A 20,174-nucleotide genomic window follows, 5' to 3' on the forward strand; every position below is an offset into this window, starting at 1 on the left:
TGTCTGTTGGGACCACTGCAGCCCTGCCGGTCCCAAGCGTGCTGCAAAACCAGGCTGTGGACCGACCACGCTGGCTTGGCTCTCCACCCGGTGCCTTCCACCCTGAACGTTTTACAGGTAAAAGGGAAGCAAAGGCAGAGGCAAGGGGGAGTTTGGAAAACCCCACGGTGAAGCTCGCCGTTCATAGGGGAAGTGCGGAAAGAGCAGGGTTTTGCGTACGTGACGCTGATTAACCACGCTTTTAATAGCACTAACGGGCTTGCAAATGAGCTTGGTGCGAAGGTAGAAGGACACCACCAAGGCGTTCTTCTTGTAAGGAGAAGCGCCACGTGTGACTGCTGTGCTAGGCAGTGTATGGACACTGGGCATGGTCTTCTTTCTCCTGAAACATCTAAATAGGCTCAACAGAGAGCGAAAGGCAGCTGGCAGCTGACACACGGGGAGGCAAATTGCACGTAGCTGCAGGACCAAGACCAAGCTGGGCGGTGAGGACCTGCGCCAGAGGAGACACCAGCAGCGGGGCCTCACCAATTCAGCAGCTAGCGAGCGTTAGCTGGGGTGGGGCTCTGCAGGCAAAGCTTTCGAAATCCTCTTTTGCTCATTTTGAGATTATTATCGTGAATGGAAGAAGACACCGGAGGCTCGAGCTGGGATTTCAACCCCAGAAGCTGTGTATGTCCAGGAAGGATAGATGCATGCAGAAAAACCTTCCTTCCTGCTGGGAGAGAGACATTCAGAGACACGTTTGCATCTCCATGTGAAGGGCTTGTACGGCATGGGTTACGGACAGCACGTCTCCCGGCCCCCCGCTCCGCGAGGCTGGTCGCCAGCGGGCAAGTTAGAATCGGTTACAGGATTGGAAAATACAGGTTTTCCAGTTTGGCTGGTGAAACGAGACAGGGAAAGGATTGATTATAGCTGAAGTTGAATTAAAAGTCTTATTTGGGGTTGACTCGAAGTGCGGAACAAAATAAATTAGTTGTTTTCATCAGTTTTCTAGTTAGCAACACTCTCAAACTCCTTTAAACCTTTAACCTTGCATTTCACATGAAGGGTCAAGCGATGCAACCCACTTGATGCACCTGAATGCGTTGTTAGGATTTGTTTTTCCCAGGATTTGGGAGCTATTGGCTGAATTTGACCTGAATCCACACGCTTTCTGTCACTCCCCAGAGCTGACCTTTATCAGGGAAGTTTGCTGTCCACTGTAAAAAGACTCTTCCATAACTTTCACACCAAACGATTTCCAAATCTTTGTTGAATAAGTCTTTCAATATTATATTTAAATAACTGCATTCATAAATAAAGGAACCTCTCAGTGAACACTGGGCTGTAAAATCATCCGTAAATGAGACCAGACTCTCCAAGCTCGCTCTGGCACTAGGTGGCCTGGCGAATCCGTCAGCTAGTTTTGGAGTCACCACCACTGCAGAAAGTGCATTTCAAAAAATAAAGCTAGCGTTGGCAACTGAGCAGGAAAGTGGCAGACAAAGGTACCTCCATTTTTCATCCAGTACCCATCTGATGGATGATGAGCATGTAATAATAATAACAATAATAGAAAAAGGCTCTTTTTGCAGATTGGGCCAGGATATTTAGTGTCCAAAAAATATTTTTATGTGTTAATGCCTTTGGCAGTGTTTTGTTCTCAGATTTCTTAGGAGACACATGCGTGAATGCAAAACTAAGTCAACTGTGAAAATATTTGGGGCAAAATTCTACCTAAGACCAAACGTTGCTCACGCTGCTTGGACGAAGGTCCTCTGCTTCTTGGCTTTTGTGCTGTTTGAGGTGGATACGCAGATCTGAGCCCTTTCTGCAAGGGCTAGAGGGACCGGGGGCTGGGTTGTCTCAGGTACGCAGTGTGTGTGCGCGGGGGCTGCGAACCTCTCGCCTATGTGGTCTGGCACCCATAAAAGACCTTTAGTGCCTGTTGCAGGAGTGGGAGGAGAGTAGTGCCCTGGCCTGAGGATGACACAGCCTGCTCACTAATTCTGCCTATGCCCAGCCCACCGGAGAGCCTTTTCTTCAGCAGGAATATTGTTTTCTTCTGTTTTTAAGCCACATTGCATCTACGAATGCCCTTCCCTCCTGCATGCTCCATCAGCTCTTGCAAAGAGCTCGATGGGCTTCTGGCAGGAATTCCTTTCTGTAGCTGCTGCTGAGAAACATTTTTTATGAGCTGTTTACTGTGCTTTTCCAGTAAATGATATTTTTTCAATAGAGCATGTTGGTCAAGACCTGCAGACTGTCGTCAAACCGGAATGCGAGAAGCCAGGCCAGTATCCAGCTAATGGGTGCCGTGATGGGAGTTACGCGAGTGTGGAAGACGGGGTGTCTGCTCACTCAGCTTAACTGGCACAGATGCTCTTCAATGCCAAAAATATCCATGAAGAACAGACAGTTGTTATGAATTCATAAAGAATTGCCTGATCAAATGAGCTTTTATCCTTATGCAGTGCCTTCATTCCTCACTGGGGACAAGGCACGGAGAGTTTCTTCTGGGACATGGGACCCCTACGTGAGCTGCTCACTTAAGCTGTCCTGCAGCTGCACGCTGCTCACAGGATGCGTTGAAGTACGGTCTGCAGGACTGGGCTTGCTCTCAGATCTGCTTTTACAGAAAGATTTTACATTTTCTGAGATGGCTGTCATCACAGCATAGCTGTTGGCGTGTCCTCATCTTCTCCTGCCTAGGAAACATTAAGTGGAGCTTCCCATTAGCTACATGCTACTGGCTTAAGAGGTGCCATATGGAAAAAGACTTTATGCACTGTTGGAAGTAAGTATGGTAACGATTCCAGAGTGTAAACCAGAGGGGAAATGAGCCGGGCTCTCGCCTTACAAAGACCGATCATTTCACAACACAGATATACAGTTTACTTGTTCTTTATGAAGAAAATATTCCTTGTTTTTGAAATGAAGCTTGCAGGAATTTTGCTCCTGATTTGTTGTCATTCCTAATGAGGTATTTAGAGGGTTACCAACGCACAGTCCAATGCAAATTATTTCAGCAGCTGACAGACACATACTGCAGTGACCTCGCTACCTAATAACCTTGCCGAGAGTCAGGCACGAAGAGAAAATTCATTTTAGCATGCCTAGAGCAGCAGAAAATAGAACAGCGAGGGCTAAGCCCCAGAAGCAGGGTCAGGATGGAGAAAGCTTCGCTGCCGCTTGGCCCCGAGCTCCGGATGCCTCTGCGCTGGGGACGGACCCATGCTGTGTGCAGGGGGGACCAAGCTGAGCACGACTTATGGGGCCAGGGGATGAGGCTTGACCCACTGCACCTCCATCCTGCTCGAGGTCCTGTACAGATAAGAAGAAGAGATAAATCCTGATGTGACAGGTACTAAGGTGTGCTTTCCTGAAAAAAACAAGAACAAGGATCACAGAAGATAAGGCGAGAAGGGCCTTGGCGAGGACAGCTAGTCCGTCCCATGCCTCGTAGCAGGATCACCTCAACCTGAACCACCTGAGACTGATTTTTATTGGACCAGTCTTCAGCAGTTCCTCATGATTTCCCCATTTGTCACGGGCAATTCCTCTGCTTTTGCCTTGTCCCGCACATCAATTACCTCCAAAGTCAAATTATTCTCAGCCAGTTCTCTCTTTATCTGCTATAAACACGGCAATAACACTTGGCGAATGCAGAGCACTGGTAGGTGAATGCCGGCTGCTGTGCCAACACCAGGAGCGCGTCGCCCCCGGGCTGCCCCACTGCAGCTGGGGCAGCTCCTCCGAGCCGAAAGCGCAGAACAGCTGCGTTACGTGGCCAAGTGCAAGGGAGCCACCCGTGCTCCTGCGGCCTCTCACACATGGCGCAGCGCCTGCGCAAACATGCGTGTGTCTGGAAACAGAGATATGCATTTAAGGATAACTTTTTTTTTTCCTTTGACAAATATCCTTATCCAAAAATCAGCTTGTGGGAATTCTGTGAGGCTTATCTTGCTCTGCAATTTTCCTGCTTTCCACAGTCACTGATAGTTTCCTATTTATTAATGCTGGCACCTATCCATGCTGTGTCCCAAGCCCTGGGCTCATGGGAACGTGGACAGCCCTGCTCTGCCTCTGCTCAGCTGCGTGTGGATTTTGGAGCCTGGGGGGTGGCTGGGTTGTGCAACGCTGGCCCAGCTCTGCAGGGGCAAGGGGAACCGGGTGCCAGCAGGAGCAAGGCAGCGAGGAGGGAGCAGGGAGGAGCAAAATGTAGTGGGGCACAGAAAATAAGAAAGGCAAGAAGAAAGTTTAGCGAAAAGGAGAGTAAAAATACTCACAGCTGTTTTATGGCTTCCAAAAGAAAGTAAGTCCAGATTGGTTACTAGCAGATGGGGAAATATGGGGAATGCTAGAAACAGTGTCCCGGAGCGGCAAGAACCCCTGCTCGATTATCACACACACCCTGCATTTGACTTGCCTTGGAGACAGTCGTTTGTACCTTAGCTAGGTGAAAGCGAGTGCGAGTTCAGTAGCTGTTGACTGTCTGGTCTTGATGGGTTGATAAATTAAGTAAAGAGAAGAGACAAAAGCAGCTTCTCATTGCCATGCTGCTTTTTTTTTGGTCCACAACCATAAAGGAGGGAAGTTCCCTCTGTTGATAGGAACTGCAAATAAAGGCTCAAGTCACCCGCTCTCCTGCATGCTTCAAAGGTCAATGAGTCCTCAGGAAGCTTGGACCATAAAAAGAGTAGTTATGGGCTGTACAAAGACATAACGTGAATAACTCTGGCTTGCCACTGCGGCATTGGAGCTACAGAGTGCTCCTCAGGCTGAATGGGTAATCACTGAAAACCGTCCCTTGCCGCGAAAGGCACCATTCGGACAAAACCAGCCGCACAGAACAGGGACAGCATGAAGCCCTGGGCAACCCCTCTGCCAAAGCCAGCGCTCACCTTGCGGCAGAGCGAACAGGAGGCACCGGTGGTTGCACAACGCGGTCCAGAGTCCCGCGACGTGCCCCGTTCTCCAGCAGCTGGGGCAGCAGCAGCCCGCGTGCGCGCTAGTGGCCAGGCTCGCCTGGGAGGTCCCACAGACTTCATCAGATGTTGTGCAAGGATTCCTTGCGGAGGCCGGCCTTGTCGGTTCAAACTTACTAATATTTATTTCCTCAAAGTTGTTTTTAAGGAAGGAAGTGCCCAGAACTATCCAAGTCAATGTTTGTAGCAGGAGGAAAATCCAGTTTGCTGTAGCTCCAAAATATTATGCAGATTTTCATCTGCTTTCTTGCACTGGAAGAAAAATAGCCTGAGTTTATTAATCTGTTTAGAGTGCCACTCTGTTGTTCTCCTTTGTTGATGACAAGTGTTTTTGATATCAATATCCCGCTTCTTAGATTCTGTTAATGCTGTGGATAACTAATTGCAGAAAACAAAATGAAGATCTCGTTGAGACTGGATGCCTAATTCTGAAGACTGAGCTTCCCTTAAAGCCCGTTTCCTCCCCTTCGGAGCCCTTATGCCTCCAACTGCCCCAGTGTGTTTTGCAGTTCTCCTGATGCTTTTGCACACTCCACATCAGAGGCTCAAGTTTTTAATTACCCTATCGGGCTTCCTCCCCTTCCCCCTGATTGACACCACCCAGCAGTTAGGGTCTATGATGATCTTGACCTTAAAGCAGCAAGCTTATAGAGCTGACACCAGGCAGAGTTCCTCCCCAAGGGAGCACCATAGGGTGCTTGGCCCTGTCTTGGGGGACCACACTGCTTCTTGAGTGCTGTTCCCAAAGGGCACTGCCTGCTCTTTAACCGACTGAACGCGCTTTTTCTCGTTAATGATGTTGGCAGGAGGTGTCCACCTGACGTGGGTTAGATTTGCCGCCCAAGAGACAAGACCTGCTCATCCTCATAAGCCCCCACTAATTTTATTTCATCTGAGTATTGACATAGTGAGGCAATATGTCACATGCAAGTGACCATAATTTTATGCTGAAAGCACATATTATTCAATAGCCCAGGCAAGAGCAAAGAGGAGATAACTTTCATACGTGGGAAGCGCGGTATGGGAAATGTATCGCTAAGCTGCCAGCCAAGGGGCTTATGTTTAAACAGAGGTAATGGGAATTCATCGAATTTATTTCTAACATTAATCATTAACATTAATCTGGCAATGGCAAAGCCTGTTAAAGGGCTGCTCCAGCTTCCACTGAAGTCGACAGGAAAGCTGTGCAGGAGGCAGAGTCAGCCCTTAACCTGGCTGGTGATAAGTATTGCAGTTTATAGAAATTCATAGACTTACAGTTAAAAAATGCTTAATAAAAAAAATCCAGAATAAAATCCTTCTATTGCTGTTTTGTAACGAAGGTGTTTTCTGATACAAGTTAAATTCACAATACTCTGCTGAAGGAGTGTTTGAAATACTTATTGTCTACCCAGCCCTAAACTTCAGTTCAGGCATGCTGTTATGTGGGAAGTCCCACGTGTAAATAATGTCCCGGGCCAATTTCTAAGGAGCAGTCTTTCTGCAAGAGCCTTTAAAAACCTCCCCAACATCATTTCAGATGGTGCCCAACACTGATACTCCAGATCCACCCAGTGTTTCTGCTTAACGATCCCCCCCCCCCCCCCCCCGAGGCCTTTTTTAAGGGCGTTGGTTTTCCCTCCCCTGAGCTTCACCAAAAATTCACCTTTCCTCACCCGTCTGCACCATCTGGGCACGTAGCGAAGTAAGAAGTGGATTGCACGTGGTCAGGTGCTCTTGGGAAGGTTTGTTCACTGTTTCGCAAAGCGGTAGCTGCTGAGACTTGTGTTTGTGTATTGAGAGGATGGGAAGCGAGTATCAGTGCTAATGAGTGCTTTTAACCAGAAATAATCGCCTAAGAATGCTTCCTTATTTCTATTTTTGGAAAGAAGGCATTCACTAGTTATGTATAAAAGAATCTCTTCTGGACACATTTTGGCATCATGCTCAGCGTGTAGTAATCATACTGAGTGTGCAATAAAAATCATACACTGAGCATAATGATTGTATTAGGATACTAAGCAGTGGTTGTAGCTGAATTAATGGCTTTGCCTACTCTACCTTAACTTTCTTTGTGCATGAAGACATAGTGAAAAATCCAAATGAAGGGGCAACTGGTAAATGTTCAATATGTTTAATATTTTGCTCCCTCATTTGGAGAACAAAGAGTTGCCTGTGTGATACAACTGGTTTGGACAAAAGCGGGGCATGGAAACGTGTAATCTGCATTTTCTGAATAGTCAAGATCTACAAAGATGATTTCATGTCTCTAGCTCTTTTATGCTGGCATGCTAGCAAAATCTGACCAAAAATAATTTAAAATATTTTTTTGACTAAAATTCTTAACCAGGACCAAAATATACACTTTTTTTTTGTGTTAATAATGCAATGCAAAACATTTTCCTAAAAGGAACACAGAAATACCATTATAGAGTGTAAAATTGAACTAATCCTTTAAATCAGTATAAAATTATTACTCCTGTCTCCACAGAGCTAGTCTGATAAACTGATGAATATGGAAGAGTTTCTGACACCCGATGAGAAATTCAGCTCAGTAATAGAAATACAAGGACTGGGGGGAAGAGGGTCTAATTCTTGTCAGGAAACCTGCTCTCCCGAACGAGACGAGGAAACTCCCACTGTGAACCGCGTTGCATCCATCATGTGGGACCGCTCTGGGAGATCTTTTCATTTTGCAGCTTTGGAAAATTAACTGCAAAATGATTTTTCCTGACGTGTTGACAACGAAGTGTGTTTGGCTTTATTCTGTAGTGATGAGCCTGCCAGTCTTTCCTGTAAGCAGCGCATTCAAAGACTCATCATGTGTGATTAAGCATTTCATATTCAGAAATGTGCACCTGCAGTATTTGTAACCAGGAGAGAGAGATCATTGCTGCAATGGATTTTGCTGGGCAGTTCTAGTTAAATATGTCCTTCGTTTATTTAATATTTAAATGGAAGAGAGAAAGCTCTAACATTGGTGTGTGTCCTATCTATTTATAGTTTGTTAGATAACTGTCGCCTTTCTACATTTTTAATTTTCTAATAGGAATGGAAAATAGTTAAACACAAAAAAAGAGGACATGTGCTATTACTCTGTAAAAGATTTAGCACCTCACATTAATGTTCCTCTTTTAAATCTGAACTTATCAGTCTGTGCTGTTCTCACCCCTGGGCGTGGGAATGGCTCCGCTTTCTGACCTGAAAAAGGGCTGGTGTGCCTGAAAGCATTATCTGCTTTTCTCCTAAAACCAGGGGAAGATATTAACACCTCGATTCACCCCATAAAAGGAATGAAATCTCAGAGACTGTAACTTCTGTAGCCATTGCATGTACAAGAATCGCAGTTTGCCACCCCGCGGTTTGCAGAAGAAAGCAGGCGCTGGCGTGTTTTCTTGTGGCCTGGCAGAGGTGTGAGCTCATGGTGGTGGCAGAAGAAAGTGGAGGCCTTGGGGGTGGGAAACCTCGTCCCCATTTTGCCGTCACCGGCTCTGCCTTGTAGCTTGGGGCCCTGGCTCCTCTCGCCATTCTCCACTTTTTCCAGGCTGGTTTTTGCTTTCTCTCCGAGTTCGAGGCCTCCCTTTTGGATTAATTTCTGATATTCACCACTTCTGTGCAAAAGCATCCCTAAGGCCCTTGGCTTCCCGAGCCCTCCTTGCAGTGCTTAGTCTGTGCAGCAAGTGTAGGAATTAGGGCAGTTATGAGGCCACCTCTCCCACACTAGACAGCGGGGGCAGGAGGAGGAGGGCTGTGGCAATGTCCCCCGCCACGAAGCACAGAGTAGCGGGTGGCCCAGGCTTGCACCCCACATGCTCCTCGAGGGCGCTGGCCCCTCTGTGCAGGGGGAGCCCAGAGCTACTGTTTTGGGGGCCCCAGGGTGGAGGGAGCCAGAGCTGCCCATGCATGGGAGGAAGGATGCACCCTTGCATGGGATAAGGCATGCATGCATGGGAGGAAGTAGGGATGCTTGTTGGGGAGGAGAGGCACCTGATTGTACAGGGGGAAGGTGCACACAGGTGAAGAATGAGCAAATCTTGCAGGATAGGAGGGGTGCACACATGAGAGAGGGATGTGTGCTTGCAGGGGAGGTGGTACGTGTGCAGGGAAGGGGAGAGGTATGCACGCGAGGAGGGATGCAGGCATGCAGGGCAGGAGGGGTGCATGCATGAGCAGAGTCAGGGTGCATGCACAGGCGGGCTGTACGCATGGAGGGATGCTTGCAGGACGGGAGGGGGGCACGCAGGGAGAGCAGGCTGCATGCAGGGGAGGCTGCGGGTGCATAAAGCAGAGGAGGGATGCATGGAGGAGGCAGGGCGGCTCGCGGGGCAGGAGGAGAGGCGCGGGCCGGGCCGGGCCGGGCCGGGGCCGCGGCTCCTCCCCGCCCTGAGTGACTCCCCCGGCGCCTAATCGCCGCGCCGGGCCGCCGTGATGTGCAGCCGCACGGCCCAATCCGGCCGGGGCGGCGGGGCCGGGGCGCGCCGAGCGCGGGCAGCGCCGCCGAGGCACGGCTCGGCACGGCACGGCTCGGCTCGGCGGAGGAGGTGAGTGCCGGGAGCGGGGCCGGTGCTGCCCCGCGCTGCGGCGGCTCCAACTCGGGGAAAGTCGCCGGCGCTGCGGCGCGGGCGGAGCATCCCGGCGCGGCCCCGGCCGCCGGCGGCGCCGCTTCCCCGCGGGGCGGCCGCGCCGGCGGGAGGGCGCGGAGCGGCGCGGGCGCCGCGGCCCCGTGCGCGCCGGCGAGGGGGGGGGGGTCCGCCCGCGCGGAGCGAGCCCGGGAGCGCCGGCGAGGGCGCCGGGTCGGCGCTCCCCTTTCCTTGCGCCACCCTGCCCCCGTTGTGCGGGGGGTAGAGCTTCCCCTCCGCCCAGAAAGCCGCGAAGGGACGCGGCTGGAGCTGGCCCCGCGTGGCGTTGAACGGGGAGGGGGCGGGCGGGAGGGGGCCGCTCCGCCCGCCGCCCTTTGAGCGGGGCCGGGGCCGGGGCCGGGCCCCCGCGCTGCCCCCCGGCAGTGGCCGCTGGCTGGCGGCGTGCGGAGCCGCGCTGGGCGCCTCGGCTCCGGAGCCCTCCCGCTGCCCGGCGGCCGCGTAGCGAGCGGAGCGTTTTAACCGCTGGTGCCAAATCCGGATGCTCCCGCTGGTAACAAACTCCGGAGTCTCGACTGTGCTCTGGAGCAAGGCTTAAGGTTTTTATCTAAAGGGAACCAGCGGTGAGTCGTGCAGAGGGGAATCAGTGCTGCAGTCCCTGTCCCGGGAGAGGATGCATTTGTTTGCCCCGTAATAACTTCCAGGCAGAAGCGGGTGCCCACGAGCAGGGCATCCCCGGGCCCGCCAGGCGGGAGCGCGGCCTCCGCGGCCCGTTACACAATCCCAGAGGAATGCGCGCGCGGCGCGGAGCGCGCTTCCTGCTTTGGGCCAGCCTGTGGAAGAGACCGCGACGGATAATAGACCTCTCGGATGAATTGCTTTTGCAGGAGAGCCTGGACCTGTTGTTCAGCCCGTAACACTTGTGGCCTCGCAAGTGAGTGTGGTAACCTGAGAAGAAAAACTCCTTAATGCCGGGAGACTCGTTCAGCGTAACTTTAAAGATAACAGCTGGAACCTGGGTATAAAGGGGGAATAGTTCCAGAGAGCAACATATGTTAGCGGCTGTGCATAATGATGTATAGAAACTCGATCTGTGTTGAAAAGAAACCTTGTTCAAAGGGGAGCTGCTGGCAGTCTGTCAGTCTGGGGCAGCGTTTCTCGGGGACTGACGGACAGGAGCAGCCTCCCCCGAGGGTAATGCTCTGCAGCGGGCACTGAGCCGCGGGGTATGGTGTGGCCGCAGGCGGAACTTAGATTTCAGATCTGCTGGTGCACATCTGAGTGGCTTATTATTAGGGAGAAAAAAAAAAAAGAAAAAAAAAACATGCAAAACACCCTCTTAGCAAGTTATTCGCTAGGAGAAGTCTTTTCAGAGCGCCGCTCTTATCGCAGCCCGTTAATCTTGCCAAGCAGTTAACAATTTGAGGATGTTGCCTCGCTGTAACCGAGCTCCTTTGAAGGAATGCCGTCCTCGTGGAAGACGAATTGCTCGTTCTTTGTCTGGGCGAAAAGAGCATAACATGATTACTAAATTCAGTTATTCAGTGCTAGATAGAAAGAACTCTGCTTAACCAGGGTCTTTGTTCTCTTATCGGAGCTAAGTTTCCCCTCCTATAAAATAGGCAAATACTATGCAGATTAAAGAATGCCCAGAACTGTAGAAACCTATTTACTAGTTTCTGCTAGATTAGCTGTGCAGTGGGAAGGGCTCAGGGGACTAAAGTCTTCATCAGCTATTTGGCTGATGGATGCTCGGGTTGAGGCTAAACGTGGAGGAGCTCCTTCCCCCGGGGCGCCCGGCTGCCTCCGCGGCTCTGGGTTTCGGTTGTGCCGAGATGAAGGTGCTCTGTGGAGGAATCGCAGCCTGGCGAAGGGGTTTGCTGCTGGCTCCGCTTGAGCAGGATCTTCCAGCAACTCTTTCCTGTGTTTGCTTGGCGTTCGAGTGCAGCAGTTTAACTTGCTGTACAGTTGAACTTCATGTTGGAGCTGCTGTGTGCTTCCTGTGTTTAGTAAATCTGGGCAAGTGCCCAGTCTAAGGGCCTAAGGACCATTAAGGACCTGTGCATTAGTTGCATTTTTTTATTTTTTGCATTAGTTGTATTTTTTTTGATGAGAGTAGCTAATACTTCAACAGAAGGGAAATGCTTTTCTCTTTACATGATTGGCAGTGAATTTTGGGGGGGAGTGCTGCTTTTTTTTTTTTTTTTCCTACTATTTAACCCACTTTTTAAAAATCAGAGTTGATGGTGGTTACCTAATTAGTAGGAATACACTTGGCTGTTCACTTAAGACAGCTGCATTTTGCACTTGAGGATGTCTTGGTGGTTGTATCTCAGGTGGTAACAGTTTATTTGATGAAGCTGCCCACATACTCCCTATCTGTGATCTTGGCAACCTATTTTACATAGCATTAACTGAGTAGGGGGAAAATGCAGACAAGAGGCTGTGTGAAATCAAAATGCTGCATTAATTTTGTTTTACTGTTACTTTAAAATCTGGGGAAAAAAATGCTACCTCGTGTATCTCTGCTTCCTTTTTAAAATGCTGAGCGCTGTGGACCGGAGCCCTCCCGGGAGGTTTGTGCCTCTTTGGATACAGGACGGTGCCCTTAGAGGTCTCGCAAGCAAACGGCCTGGGGTGAAGGAAGTGACGGGGAGAGCAGCGCCTGGCCTGTTCGTGTGACCGCAGCGGGGGCTCCGCGCGGCTCCGGCAGCGCCCTGCGAAACGCGGTGCCGGTTCCCGCGGCGCGGGCGGGCTCCGGCCTCGCGCTTTACGGCTTTTGGCTGAGGAGCTGCGGGGTTGGCAGGCGGGTTAAGCCGGTGCCGGGACGGGGCGACGTTCCCGGTCGAGACCGGAGTTGGGAAGCGAGGGATGGTCCGATTTCATGCGCTACGTTGTTGCTTTGCAGTTTGCAGGGAGGTAGAGACGTGCGGTGAACTTTGTTTTGGTTGGCAGCAAGTTGGTTTTATCTCAGTGTAGCAATAAACATCAGAAGAAACATGCTTAAATTAGTTTTACGTTCTGGCTTTGAACATTGCCATTTTGTTTCAGCAGGTTATCTGCCAGTGTGCTAGGACACTAATTCAGCATGAAAAGGCAGCTCCTCATCTCCATGCTTGGTGCCAGCTGGCCGAACACGTGACAAGTTATCAACCAGGATGGGGCAATAACAGATATTAATTTTTAACTTATGGCAAGGAACTTCTCAGTTCCAACTAGTACTGGAAACAGGCTCAGTATGAGGCGTTAATACCCGTGAACAGATTCCTAACTGTTGTGAACTAAGTACATCATCCATAAAGCACTGTTGTGTCTTAAGTAGCGTTCTGTGGACATTGAGCTCATGGAGCAGTTGGAGAAAGCTGCTAATTGCATGGAAAATGCCAAACATGACTCCAGAAACTTTTACTGCTGTATCTGTGTGCATGGTAGAGTTAAATTGAAATAAGCTCATCAATCTTAATGTGTGTGCAGAGCAGAACATCCTGAATATCTGTTCATTTTGAGTAGACTGCATAATTAAGACCATCTCTTTTTTTTTTTTTTTTTTTTTTTTAAATTAGGGTGATGCAAGGATATATTAAATCAGTTTTTGTAGAGTTACTCTAATGAATGGCATAATATCACCTTGCTCACTCACCCTTCCCTGGCTCCCCAAGTACTCAGATAGGCATCTGTTGTTGACATCTTTGCACATATGTTCCTGTAGACACTCTGGGAATTGGATTATTACAGAAGCAGCAGTGACTGTTTGCATTTGTTGCTACTAGCTCGTGCATGAACTCCATGTGCAAATGTTGCTGGTGGTGCGTGGAGGGGCCGTTCACCCTGTGACAATCCTAGTGGCTCGCTCCAATACAACGTGAGCTTTACCTGCTTTTGCACCACTAAAGCACCTTACAGCCCCAAGGTACCTGATATTCTTGCTGCTGCTATATGAGTAGGTGGGGAGGGTGGGAGGTATGATCTCATGATTGAAAACAGCCGTGTGGTTGTCTAACACCTGAGCGACAGGCTCTGATGCCCTGCTGCGGCGTGGCTGAGAAGTGAGTGATGCTAACTGGCTGTCCTGGAGGTGGTTTGAGCAGTAGCAGCTCAGCTGACGGTTACTGATGGAGCTGTGGTCATCACTCTCAGCCATGTGACCGTTCCCCATGAATGTGCTACTGTTATATCTGCTGCTCTGCAGGCTTGGACTGTGGTATTCAATGGCGTGTGCTGTCGTTGTTGACTGTATTGGATGGCAGGGGATTAGCTGAAGGTATCTTTGGTTTGAGGAGAGCTGCAGGTGTCCTTCAGGGGATTGCACATCCTGCTGCGGGGTGTCCATTGAGGGTGCTCCTGTCACTTAGCTCAGGGTCTTGCTTAGTGGGTTCCCCAAACTCCAGGAGGTGCTGTGATGTAGACAGTGCCATAGGAGGAAGGTGAGAGAGACCTTTAACGGTGCTGAGGTGGTTTGTGCACAAAGGCTTAAATTCCTACGTGCAGTTCACCCGGTGGTGGCTCCTTTCATGGGCCTGAACTAGGATTTGCCTTGACAAGGAACGCATTTGTGCTGTGGTTGTGTGTGCTGTGGTTGTGTGGTTCTTGCCAGGTGTGTGTCTGCGCCTGGACTGCTAATCTGCGTGGTGTGCTTGGGGTGTGAGTAATGGATAGAGTGTGCTTTGTGAAGAAACACACCAGCGTTTAGTACAGCTGCTGTCTTAGCCGTTTCTTGGCCTGTAAGAGTAAAGCACTGTGTCCTGCTCAGGAAAGGTGAGAGTTGTTCCTCTGCGACTTGAATCCTCCTGGAGTTTGTGCATAATGTTGAAGTTGTAGGCGACAGTCAGGCTTGTTCTGTCCGTGCTTGCTGGAGTTCCTGGTCCTGGATGTTCCTCCTGCCTTTACATGAAGTTTTGCATGTGGTGAAGACTTGGATAACTCCTCTCCATAATGCTTTGTGCTGTGAAGGTCACTCTGAATGCTATGGTGTGGACTGTGCTTTGTGCAGCTTGCTTTCCCGAGTGCGGAGAGCTGGGCTCCACTGATACCCGCCTCGGTGTAGTTTGGTACAGCTAGGCTGATGCGGTGACCAGCTGCTACCAAAGAGGTGGTTCTGCTTGCATCAGCCTTGCTCTGGGCCGGTGTGCGTGCTCCTGTGACCCACGTGAGCTTGCTCAGGAAGCTCATTTTTGGCAGGTTTAGTTTTCCTCCTGTTGAACAGCAACCAGTGTAAGACTGGCTTTGTGGTATTGCCATGTTGCACCGTTTGTTAGGGGACGGGGAATCCCAGCTGCCAGCAAAACCCCTCTCAGTAGTCCTCCTACCTGCCAGCTGCCAGCTCAGCTGCCCTGACGGCACCTGGTGCTCTATTCTTAGCCTTCTCTTGCATATCACACCAGTGAGCTCTGTAGGGATTGAATACCCATAGGTTGAAAGCCTGAGGGGATGTGACTGATGTCCACTCTTTGGATGGGCGCTCACGGGGGTGGTTTGACTGGAAGGACGGGACTCCTGAGCACTGGCTGGCTGGAGAGCCTGGGTGTGGTGTGCTGCACAGTCAGGAGCTGTCTTGGTATTGAGTAAGTCTCCCTGTAACGAGGTGCTGGCATCCTCTGCGTGATCTTTCAGCTGTGTAAAGAGCAAACTGTCTTCTTGTACTGCCTGAACAAGAAAATCTAATGAACAAATGGAACAGGAAGACAGAAGTCTCCACTTCAAAGGCTGGGAGAGTGGGACAGGAGAGGAGGACATGCTGATCTGTGCTCTGCTAATATGGCACTGCTCGATCCAGAGGAATTACTGGTTGTGGGGTTGACGTCTCTGAGCCCTTTACTGTAGCGGCCATGGCTGACATCAGTGCAGTTAATAGTGGATCCCTCTGTGGGATCAAATACTATCCTGTGACTCTGTAATAAGGTGGCGTTTTGGTAATAGATCTTAAATGAGAAGACTGATAAGCCGGTCCTGTCTGCCCTGCTTGGATGTCATAGCAGAATTGTATTGCTTGTGCTCATCTAACAACTAGTGCTTCAAGCCTGTGTTTTGTTGTTTAACTCTTAACCTACTCAAAATTAGCTTTGTAGTTGGGCTTGTGACTGATGTAATGGTGAAGAATTAGCCTCCTTGTCTCCAGGAGTGTCCCTCAGCAGAGAGGTGCCTGTCTAGAGCTCTTCTTTCTGTTTTGCTTGATTTGCCAGTTGACTCCTGTTAGTTTAGCTTGGTGTAATCGGGTATCTGCCCTCTGCAGCAGTGAGTCATGGGGATGGCTGCTGGTGGTGGAAATGTGGGTATCTCTGGCGAGCGGGTTCTCCTGGGTCTCCTTTGTGTGTCTCTGGGCTAGCAGGTACCGTGGTCACTGACTTGGGGTGTTGTGGGATGCTGTGCATGCTCCCTTGGGAGGAAGTTCACTCCTCCTGGAAAGTCTTTCCTGCCACAGTGTGGTACAGCAGTCCCTGTGCAACAGGCAATTGATATGGAAGAAATAATTTGGCACGTGTCTGAGGATGTGGGAAGCAGGACAACTGTCTGAAATGGGAAACTTTGGTTAGGTCTGCTGACGATTGCTCACGTCAATCCATACGGACCGTATGCTTCTAAGCAGTCTCCTTGTCTCATTTCCTTCTTAGAAATGCTCACAGCTGTTTTTCCTGCCTCTTCAGTAGGTTTTTGTTCCTGTAAAGAGACTGACAGCTCACAGATGCTCCTGGGAGTCCCTGCTGCATCGCAGTGAAGGCAGACTCTTACTGCGATCTTCAAGAGAAGATAAAGTGTAGAGTCTCTGCAGGAGGCCTGATTGCTGATGTTTTGAAGTAAGCCCTTTTTTGTTGTTGTTGTTGTTTATTCTTTTTAAAGCTGAAAACAGTTTGCTGTCTCAGTCATCCGTTGGGGATGGGAAGTGAGAGAGCATATAGTAAGTGGGAAGCTATCACTCAGGGATGGAGTTAGGGGGAAGGAGAGATGCAGGCTCTGAAACTACTGCCTAGCATAAGAACTTCATTCAGCATCCAGTATTGCTGTTATGCTAGTGAAGTCTGGGTTGAACTTTGCCGTGTTGCTTAGTTGTAGGCTTTTTTCCTACCCCAAGTGGCCCTTAACTGAACTGATAGTGGTGTCTGTGGTACATCATTGCTGGTCCTCAGCTTTGTTCTTCTTGTGTATCTGACTGCTCATAAATAATCCCTATTCCACTAAATATTCAGTTTTCTAGGGGAGCTGAATCACAAGTGTGGCTAAACAAGCCAATTAAGCACAGTGTGGGGAAAAATTAGCAGAAGCACACTTAGTCTGAAGAGTACTGTCTCTTCTGTACTGCCCTTTTCGGTTCTGCCAGTGGAAGAAGTAATTGCAGCCTTCTGCAGTGGGGTTAATAATCCAGCCCGGGTCAGGCAGGGAAGGAGCACTAGAGATGCTGATGGCCCTTGAACAGAGAGGGACATGCATGTGTTTTTCAGTTTATGGGTGGATGTTAAAGGAGCATCTGAAGACTCTGAAAGAAGCTGTATGTTGTATTTAGGCAACCCCCCTGTGCGCTGTTAGGAAAGCGAAGATGATGGGGTGAAGTAAGGCTGTGCTGTGCTGGGTTGAATGCCTTTAGCCTAATGAGTGCCTAATGGCTGTAGCAAAGAAAACCTGAAGGTCTGCTTACGTGGGAAGCCTGTGTGATCTCAGGGTCACCTAGATGCTGAGAGCATACCACGCGTCCCCCCTCTTAGAGGGTAGCCTGTTTGCCATAAATCCTGTGTAAGAGGAATTTCCCTTATCCAGTCCTCAGGTCACTTTGGCTTTGCTTTGAATACTGCCCAGCTCATCTTTGCCATTTCTACAGCCATGCGAACAGGGGATGTGTCCCAGTGGCAGTTGTGTTAATGCCAAACAGAGATGGGAAACCTTGCTGTTGGGGATCCTGGTCGTACACCCATGGTTGGCCCCCATTCCCTGCCTTGTCCCCAGGTGTCCCATGCCTGTGCTGCGGGATGACAAAGCTGTCCTCAGCTCCAGCACATTTGTGCAGCAGTACTCTTCCCTCTGAGCCTAGGTTGTAAATGAATACCTTACAAATCTCTTTAGGAAACAGAAAATGAAGTATTCTGATGGTCATTTCTTTTCTTTAGAACAAAACCCACAGGATAAGTCTGGCCCTTCCCTCTATTCACTTTTCATAGGCTCCTTTGTTTTTTAATTTGTATGTTTTTTTCCTCTAAACTCCTCCCACCCCCTAAATAGAACAGACATCAGCCTGCAAGCAAAGGTTGCCAGACGTCGGTCTTGTGGATTATAGTGGCTTTTTAGGCTGGTCAGACACTGAGCTCCACCCTATGTAGGCTTGCATTAAAAATAGCTTTTATTTTCAGCAAGCTGTACGCAACATGTTCATGGCCTGGATGGCTTCTGGGGCACTGGCAGCCATAGGAGATGGTTCAGCTTTAAAATACCTCAAAGAATAGGTTTATTGCTAATTCAGCAGAAAGTCCTAGGCTGACCTGTGTCCAGACGGTGTCTAGCCAAGTATCTGGCTGCAAGCCACATGCTTTTTATAGATATTTGATTAAAATTTTAGCCATGCTTCTTGTAGGGCCTGGAAGAGTTTAAAACTGTAGGCTGGTGACCGCAGACTCTGTAGTTGAGATGTTTGGAAAGAGCCCTTGGTCCATCCTCTGTTAGTGGAGAGAGTCGCTGGAGGCTGGACAGGTACGGAGAGGTAAACGAATGCCGTGTTGCCGCGGGAAGGGGTTGAGCCTTTTTTCCTTCCTTAAATGCTTGCCTCCGCTGAGACTGCTGTTAAGAAAACATTGGCAAAAGCTATTATGCTTCATTAACTTTCCACTCTTTAAGCAGAGGCTTTCATGCCGCTGCCTGTTAGGGTAACATCTCGGGGGCAATAGCAAGATCTCACGTGGGTTGCAGGAGGATCCTGAAGCCCTGCCCTCCTGAGGGTGGGAGTTGCCCTCCATGGGGAACAGCAGGGAGATGGGCAGCTTGGGATCGGAAGGGGCTCTTGGATGGGGAGTTGTCTGGCTAAGAAGGGACCTTCACAGAGGAAGGTCCTACAGACTTGTAGGCTGATAGCTCACGGGAAGAAGGTCAGCTGAAAATGAGGGCAAGTGCTTCCAGCAACCAGTGCTGCTGGTAGTATGAGCTTGGCAGGAGTCAGGTGAGAAAGGGGCATTTGAGCTGGAGGTCATGCATTTCAAACATAGCACTGCCCCTCTAAAAAGCAGCCTATGATCTTTCTGTCTCTCTGCATTCGTTCTGACCAGCGTTTGGACGCTCAGTGAGAATAGCGATGTCTTTGGGCTGCTGCAGTGTTCAGCTGCTAGCTGAAGTATGTCCCAGGTCAAGTGCTGCAGGCAGAGTTACAAGGGCTGGAGACTGCTCCTTCCCCAGAGCCCTCCTGCCTGGTCTGCTCTGTCTAGATCTGAGGTGCATACTTCTCCCCCTTCTTAAAAAGGGAAAAAACAAATTAAGGCTAAGAGGTTGGCCAGTGTCTGGTGTGGTGATCTCATCTCCCCACTGCCTATTAGAAAAGCCAAGCCTCATTGCCAAGACTCCTTGAGTGAGTCTGAGTGGTTGGCCTCGGTATAGTGTAGGGAAGAGTTGAATTACTCCTTGCTTTGGGCATCTGTCCTCTGCCTTGCAGATCCCAGTTGAATTTTTCTTGTTTTGTTTCGTCTTCCCTCATCCTTGGCCGTGCTTGTGTGAGGCAACAAGTTGTTTGACGGAGCGGTAGCAAACACAGGTTACTTGCCAGCTCCTGCCTTCTCTGCAGGGGGAAGGCGATGGCTTGCAACACGTCTGGAACGGGCAAATGTGCCCTGCTGCCTGGGAGCTGGGGCCTCCAATGTTGCTGTAAGCCCCTAAAGCTGTTTAGGGCTGGGGATTGAGCCTAAATAAATGAGTAAGGGAAGGTTGAGGGAAGAGCCTGTGGGAGGAGGGCGGGCAGACTTGGCCCGTATCACGACTACTTCTGACTTGGGTGCTGCATGTGCCTGGAGTGGTTCACTTGACCTTGTTGACCAAATGTCTTTCTGAAAAGCATTTTTTTCTCTTCAAGTTTTGTGCAACCTGTTCTTTTTCTGTTTTTTCTAGACTAGACTGCAAAAAGTTTCAAAATAGGAAATATTGTCTCTTTTTCAGCAACCTGGGTAAACAGTCATAAAACTGACTTTAGAAGGGAGCTAGAAGGAATTCTTTTTCTTCTTCTAAAGTCTAGGTGCAGAGCCTTTAGCCTTTCTCTAGCTCAGCTGCTTGACTTTACTTTAGCTGAGAGTCAAGGAGCTACTTGTTCATACTGCAAATTCTTAAAGGTAGGAAGACTGACTCTTGAAGTTATGTTTGTCCTACAGATGTTTTAATGCTAAGGAAAACTAACTCTTTCTTAAGAGCATTAACTAAGTGGCTTTTTAAAATCGAAAACACAAGAACTTAAATGAAGCAAGGTGAGCCCTTGTCCACTGCGAGGTCAAGATGGAGCAAATCCATAAAACACTTTTGAGAGGCTTGCTATTCACCTATAACCAGTTTGGGGAGAAAGCACAAGGAACCAGACCTGTGATTCCGTGAGATGAGTCAAACTGAAAAACATCAGAAGTGCTGCTGTTCTGTATCAATTTTCCAGTATCGGGCGCTGATGGAGGCTGCGGTTTGGGACAATGCTGTTTTGCTG

The 20,174-nt window shown here is 49.6% G+C and overlaps 1 protein-coding gene across 4 annotated transcripts in view; it reads left to right on the forward strand.

Moving 5' to 3' along the window:
* Window positions 1-9,440: 9,440 nt before the first annotated feature.
* The window catches only part of PLS3 (plastin 3), a 46,938-nt gene continuing 36,204 nt past the window's right edge, over window positions 9,441-20,174 (forward strand). The window contains exons 1-2 of one of the 4 annotated variants that reach the window (XM_062584325.1): window positions 9,441-9,493; window positions 16,171-16,320. The gene's annotated coding sequence lies outside the window, so the exon portion shown is untranslated. Of the gene's footprint in view, window positions 9,494-10,442; window positions 10,464-16,170; window positions 16,321-18,119; window positions 18,200-20,174 lie in introns of those variants that run through there. The other 3 variants (XM_062584324.1, XM_062584327.1, XM_062584326.1) reach the window with 3 other exon arrangements.

Source organism: Rhea pennata, chromosome 11, assembly GCF_028389875.1.
Source record: "Rhea pennata isolate bPtePen1 chromosome 11, bPtePen1.pri, whole genome shotgun sequence".
Lineage (NCBI taxonomy): Eukaryota > Metazoa > Chordata > Aves > Rheiformes > Rheidae > Rhea > Rhea pennata.